Source organism: Bos taurus, chromosome 23 (genome assembly GCF_002263795.3).
Source record: "Bos taurus isolate L1 Dominette 01449 registration number 42190680 breed Hereford chromosome 23, ARS-UCD2.0, whole genome shotgun sequence".
Taxonomy (NCBI): Eukaryota; Metazoa; Chordata; class Mammalia; order Artiodactyla; family Bovidae; genus Bos; species Bos taurus.
Window position 1 is genome coordinate 28,010,341 of NC_037350.1, and position 7,487 is coordinate 28,017,827.

Below are 7,487 nucleotides of genomic sequence, written 5' to 3' on the forward strand. Positions count from 1 at the left end.
GTACTCTAGTCTTCTGAGCCCAGGTTACCCTCCGTGAGACTTCGCTTGGTTCCACGCAGTTGCTTGGCCTTCTTCCCTTCCTGGTCCCACTTTCCCACTCCCTTTCCCTCCTCCCCACCCTTATAACTTTGCCTTTTTTTTTTTTTTTTTGGCTGAGCAGCCAGTCCTGTGGGATCTTATTTCCCCCTCCTAGGATAGAACCAAGCAAGGGGATCCAACCAGTCCACCCTAAAGGAATCAGTCCTGAACATTCACTGGAAGGACTGATGCTGAAGCTGAAACTCCAATACTCTGGCCGCCTGATGCGAAGAACCGACTGATTGGAAAAGACCCTGATGCTGGGAAAGACTGAGGGCAGGAAGCGAAGGGGACGACAGAGGATGAGATGGTTGGATGGCATCACCGACTCGATGGGCATGAGTTTGAGCAAGCTGCGGGAATTGGTGATGGACAGGGAGGCCTGGCATGCTGCAGTCCATGGGGTTGCAAAGAGTTGAACCTGTGCCCCTTAGAGTGAAAGCAGGGAGTCTTAACTACTGGACCGCCAGGAAGTCCCCATAACTGTTCAATAAATCCCTTTCACATGAATTTTTGTTTTAGGATTTGCTTCTGGGACATCCCACCTGAGACTACAAATCCTTGCAGCTACTTTTTACTGCGCATGTGCGGTAGGGGCACTGTTGCCCGAGGCTACAGATTAAGCTCTCACTTAATTTGCACAATAACCCTATTGTTATCACCGTTTCTCAGAAGAGACAAACAAAGGCCCAGAGAGGTACAGTGACTCATGCAAGGTCACACGTGGTAGTGGTGGGGGGGCGGGTTGGGGGAAATGGCAAAACTGGGATGTGAACTGAGGTCTGTCCTGATTTTAACTACATTATCCCATCTCTTTAGTCATCTGTCTAACTCCCTGGGACTGCATGAACACTTAATATATTGTATTAATCAGGGTTCTCCACAGAAACAAAACCAATAGAATACACATGTTAAGTGAAAGTTGCTCAGCTGTGTCCGACTCTTTGTGACCCCATGGACTGTAGCCTGCCAGGTTCCTCTGTCTATGGAATTCTCCAGGCAAGAATACTGGAGTGGATTGCCATTTCCTTCTCCAGAGGATCTTCCCGACACAGGGATCTTCCCTGGGGGATTGAACTCAGGTCTCCTGCAACAGGAAGGTTTACTATAGGAATTGTCTCTTCAGATTATGAAGGCTGAGAATGCCCATGATCTGCCATCTGCAAGCTGGAGAACCAGGAAAGCCAGTAGAGCAATTTAATCCCAGTCCAAAGGCCTGAGAATCAGGGGAGCCAATGGTTCCAGTATGAGTGCAGAGGCCCAAGAATCAAGGGGTTGATGGGGGTAAATCCCAGTCTGAGTCCAAAGACCAAGAACCAGATGCCTGAGGGCAGGAGAAGATGGGCGTCCTGCTCAGAGAGCAGAGTTGCCCTTCCTCCTCCTTTTTGTTCTATTCTGCCCTTAGATGGATGCCCACCCACACTGATGAGGGCAATCTTCTTTACTCAGTCTACTGACTCAAATGCTAATGTCTTCCAGAAACACCCTCACAGACACACCTGAACTGTAAGGTTTCATCAGGTCTCTGGGCATTCTTTAGCCCAGTCAAAAAAATTTTTTTTCAAATATATTGATTTAGATGCCGGGTCTTAGTTGCACCCCATGTGGGACCTAGTTCCTGGAGCTCCTGCACTGGGAGTGCAGAGTCTTTAGCCACAGGACCACTGAGGAAGTCCCCTGGCCTAGTCAAACTGACACATAAAATTATATCATCACATACATGTTTTATGAATGGCTGAATTCACTAGTGAGTGGAGAGTAGATGAAAATGGTGAGTGTGTGTGTGTACATATATATATATATAAATTTTTTTTTCCTGGCTGGCTGCACCATGCGGCTTATGGGATCTCAGTTCTTCAACCGGGAATTGAGCCCAGCTGAAGCAGTGAAAGCTCAGAATCCTAACCACTAGGCCACCAGGGAACTGCCAGAGTGAAGGGTTTATAGCCTGGAGAGGAGGGCGAAGTTGTGGGACAGGTAGGTTGAGGGGAATTAGAGATGGTAGCAGTGCCCGGCTCAGGAGCTCATATCTGAAAGCCTTTCTCCTCGGATAGAACTGTGTTCTTTGTAGGGAGGTGCACATACCTGGCTGGTGTATGGTGACAGGGAGGTATGGAATGGAAGCGAAGAAGGAAGTCTGGACCCCTCAAACTGACTCTCAGCAACTTCCCAAGCCAGTGTACTGAAGTTCGTTGGGAATGGAAAGAGAAAAACATTCTTAAAACAGAGAAAGTGAGTGGAAAAACCGAGTCCCTGGAAAGGATCTCAGGCTCTTTGCATCATTTGCACATGTTGGTTTCCATGTCTTTCTCACCTCGTTAAGTGCAAGCTTGAGGGCAAGGGTTGCGTCTGGTCTGTCTTTGTATGCCTTACTTTTCTCCTAGTACTTGGCCCACGAGGTGTTCAATTCAGCAAATTATTAGCCCATTTCACAGATGAGGAAACTGCTGCTGACCGAGGTAGCTCACCTTCCAAGACAACACACGTGCTAAAGTCAACCCTGGATGTAGGCTCCAAACCAACTCTTCCTAATTTGACCCAACAGGTGGATGAGTGGGAGAATGAAGGGAAAGCAAGAAGGAATTGGGGATTGTAATTCCTGTTACTAGGCAGCAGATGTTGTCACCTAAGAATGCTTGCTTATTAGCTGGGAGGAGGCCTGAGTGGGACTGGATGGTACGGAATATTAACACAGGGGAACCCACTGTGCCAGTTTATCCATTCAAATTAGACAATGCTGATTCTTCCCCACCTGCCTTGGCTGACCTCACCTAGGAGTGAATGCAGTGGGGACACTATTACATCTTATGTCAATATGGAGTCATAGAACTAAATAATAGAATAGGATCAGAAAATCAGAGAACAATGGCTCAGTACCTTGGACATGGCAGGTAGTCAGTAAATGCTTAGCCAATGAGAGAAAAGAAACTAGAACTAGTATCATGATATAATCTAATTATAGAAGTTGAGTTACCTTGAGAAAGCATTGGGCGCAGCCCTCAGCCTTTGGGCAGACAAATGATGTGTTTGGACTAGACAGGAGAAATGGCTGTGTGCGCTTCTTTGAAGATCTCTAGGCCTGGAAATGCCAAACCATTCATTTGTTTATCCATTTGCCCATATCAGATCAGTTCAGTCGCTGAGTTGTGTCTGAGTCTTTGCAACCCCATGAACCACAGCATGCCAGGCCTCCCTGTCCATCACCAACTCCTGGAGTCCACCCAAACCCATGTCCATCAAGTCGGTGATGCCATCCAGCCATCTCATCCTCTGTTGTCCCCTTCTCCTCCTGCCCTCAATCTTTCCCAGCATCAGGGTATTTTCAAATGAGTCATATAATGGTTATTTATTGAGCATGTACTGTGTGAGGTGCTAGGAGATGGTGACAATCCCAAGAAGTTTCAGTCCTCCCTGCCTTCAAGGAGCTCTGTGTCTCAAAAGGAAACTAAGATGTAACTCATGACAATAAAATGTGATAAAAGTTAAATGAATAAGGTACGAGTCCAGGAGGGAAGTCCTAACTCCTCTGCCAATTTCATGTTTCACTCATTTGATTGAAGACTTGTTTTGGTTTAGTTCTCCAGGTAGCTCAATGTAAAGAATCCACCTGCCAATGCAGGAGACACAGAAGACGTGGGTTCGATCCCTGAGTTGGGAAGATCCCCTGGAGGAGGAAATGGCAACCAGCTCCAGTATTCTTGCCTGGAGAATCCCCATGGACAGGGGAGCCTGGTGGGCTATAGTCCCCAGGGCCGCAAAGAGTTGGACACAACTAAGCACATTCCTCCTCCTCCTAAGCTTTCTTGCTGTACATTTTATCCCTTTAGTCTTTAATTAAATGCCCACCAGGCGTCTGGTTCAAATAACTTGTTAGAAAGAAAGAAAGTGAGGGCGCTTAGTCATGTCCGACTCTTTGTGACCCCATGAACTATAGCCTACCAGGCTCCTGTGTCCATGGGATTTTCCAGGCAAGAGTACAGGAGTGGGTTGTCATTTCCTTCTCCAACCCAGGGATCGGACCCAGGTCTCCCACATGGCAATAACTTGTTGAATTAAACCAAATCCACCTCCAAAGGTTTTTCCAGCTAATATCCTTCTCTTTTATGGCATAACCTCAACTCCTGTGATGGAGGTATAACTGGATAGTGTAGTGGTGAGAGCATTGTGTTGTGATCTGATTCGTTGTTCCTATTCTGCCATTTGATCTCTGCGTGGCACTTGGATGCAACTTTAGGGGATTTCTTTAGTAATCTGTAAATTTCTGCGCAAGGCTGAGAGCCTCAATTCCTCCTTTGTGGTGTTCCACAATCTGCCGAGGGCAGCATAGAGACTCCTCCAAGGTGTTTCCCTCCAGAGTCTTCCTTGCTCTTCCTTGAACATCAACCACTGCCCCCGCCTCTGTCCGGCCCCACTAATGCCCTCTTAGTCGCCAAGGTGAGTCCTTTAAGGTGAGTCAGGCACATAAGGTTAAATGAGGTAGGCACGGGGGCCCTCAGGAAAATTCAGGCCAGGATGCTTGCCCTAGGGGTCCACACCTTCATTATCTATTTCTCTCATTATGAACTGAGTTTCCTCCATGAGCCAGGCAGTGCTCTGGAGCTGTGGAAACAGTGGTGAATCAGAAAGGAGGGTCCTGCCCTCACGAGGCTTACCTTCTAGTGGGGGAAGTGAACAATGAGCAGATCATACAGGATGTATGTGATAGGAAATCATGTCCTGAGAAGAGCTATGGAGAAAATGAAGGCAGAGGAAGCACATAGAGAATGACGGGCCTTGAGTGTGGGGATGGGGATGGGGGAGTACAATTTTAAATAAAAAAGAGAGGGCTTCTGAGGAGGTGGCAGGCCACAAAGGACTGAATGAAATGAGAAAACACTGCCAGGTCATGTAAATATCCGGGGAGAAGAGGAAAAACTAGCTTGGTGCTAAGTATAGGCTACAGCATCAGGATTCCAGGTAGAGTACCCAGCTTCTGGTAGTAGCCGTCATCCTAATACCCTGAGCCTGTGTCTGCAGCTGCAAAGGATAAACAATAACCTTTGTCTCCTAGGAGCATGCAGAGAATTAAGATAAATCCGGCACGTGCAGATGTTGGTGACGAGCTGATTGTTACGCACCATCAGGGAGGAGTCAGTGTCCTTTTCTGGTTCTAGTCCTGGCGCCCCAAGAACAGAGCTGGACACGGGATGCCAGCCTCTCCAATGGGATTCCGTGTTTCCTGCTGTGCTAACCTGCATGCGCGGGTGATACTTGAGGCTCCAGAGGCACACTGTGAGGGAAGAGATGCTCCCTGCCCTTGAGGAGCTCTAAGCGTGAGAGACTGAGACCAGCGGGAAGAAGGAGGGAAGAGCGGCCCCTGCAGATCCCACCCTGGAAACTCTGAGGGCCACACCCTGCCTAGACATCCCTCTGACACAATCCTTCAGCCTCACCCGAATACACGCTCAGGTTGCTCCGAGGTCCCCTCTCTCACCCTCTCCTGCTGGATCCGGAGGGAGCTGGGTCTCTAATTCTGGGTGACCAATAACAATAAAATGCATGAATGGCAACAGTGGAAAGAATGACTATTTAATAGCTGAGCGTAATGAGTGGACGATGAGCCCTGGTTTCCCTAGCACTTGCTCCACAGAACAGAGAAGAGGAAAAATATTGTTGTTACTCCGAGAGCTAATCACAGCCTCCACATTCACCTCCTCACAAGACAGGAGGGCCAGTGGCCAAATCAGATGTGGCTTAAACAGAGCTGTGAAGTCTTGGACTCAAGGAGCATGACCATCACTCAGCTGACTCCCTGATTCATGCAGGAGGGCAGGAGGAGGAAGGGGAAAGAATGGGGCTGGGGGGACAGATATCCTGGTGGGCAGAGCACCCACCTGCCAAGTTCTTCCTCTGTGGGATTCACTGGCTGAAGTCCTGGCTCTGACCCCGGCCCTCACTCCCATGTCCCTGCTCTGGTACCCGGGTCTGTTGAAGAGCGGAGCTGCCAGAAGGGTGAGAACAGGGCCGAGAGAAGCAAAAGGGGATGCCGACGTGCTGACCAGGCCAAGTTAAGATCAGTCTTAATGGAGAGAGTGATGGACCAGGTTGCCGAGGGGAGAAGGGAGGGTGTGGCTGAGTAGGGACCACACCATGGAATATATATATATATATATATATATATATATATATATATGTATGTATATAATATTTATATATCTGGCTGCATCTGATCTTAGTTGTGGCATGCGAACTCTTAGTTACCGCATGTGGGATCTAGTTTCCTGACCAGGGATCGAATCTGGTCCCCTTGCATTGGGAGCAAGCAGTCTTAGCCACTGGACCACTGAGGAATCCCCCATGGAATGTATTTTGAAGACCACTCTCCAGGGCAGTGATTCTCATGTAGGGGTGAGCTCTCCTGAGTCACCTAGGGGATTTTCTGACACAGCACTGTCTACCCCACCCCAGCATCAGATGAATCCTTGTTCAGGGGGAAATCCCAGGACTTCCTCCTCAGGGCCACGTGACCTCTGCTTTCTGTTACTGGAAGTGTGCTGCGTCCCGCAGAAGAAAAAGCTCATCCATGGGAGAGAAGAGAGGCTCAAGGGGACCAGTCACTCACAAGGAATGAGGGCGGGACAGACAGGCCCACGAGAGAGCACGGCTGAGTGGCTCTGTGTCAGAGCCAAGTTCAAGTCCTCCACAGGTGCTGACCAGGCCAGAGGAGGAAACAGCAGGGGAGGAACATGGTTTTGGAGCAAAGGAGGGGAGAGCCCATAGGTACTGGAGCCCAGAGTGGCCCCGCTGGCCTCTTCACCTCTCCCCACCATGGAATAACCTCCTCTTTCAGGCTTTTTCTCTTTCTATCTAAAACAGTATATATATTTATTTATTTGATCTTTGTTGCGGCACTCAAGCTTCTTAGTTGCGGCATGTGGGATTTAGTTCCCTGACCAGGGATTGAACCCGGGCCTCCTGCATCAGGAGCACAGAGTCTTAGCCAAAAGGCCACCAGGAAAGTCCCCTATTTTTTTTTTTTTTTTTCCTCACTCCTTTTCCCCACTCAAGCGTAAGCCTTAGCTCTACTAGGGACCGCTGCATGGAACACTCATTCTAGGACTGCTGGCCTGACTTTCAGGCCCATGGGTGAAATGCAGAGAAGAAAAGGTTGAGTGGGAGGGACTTCCTCACTCAGGATTTAACTTCTGAGACTTTGATGGCAGAGGAATTTGCACATATTCTTACAGGGATTAAGGATCGGCTGAAGCCTGTCAATGGACCACTGCCATTAATTTATGGCACAGGATCAGTTGCATGAAGAAATGAGACCTGTGTGGACTGCGTCTGAGTCCTTTCCAAACTCTTTTGCTTATTATCAGCTGGTTTGGGCAAATAATTTAAACTCAGTTTTGTCATCTGTGAAATGGGGG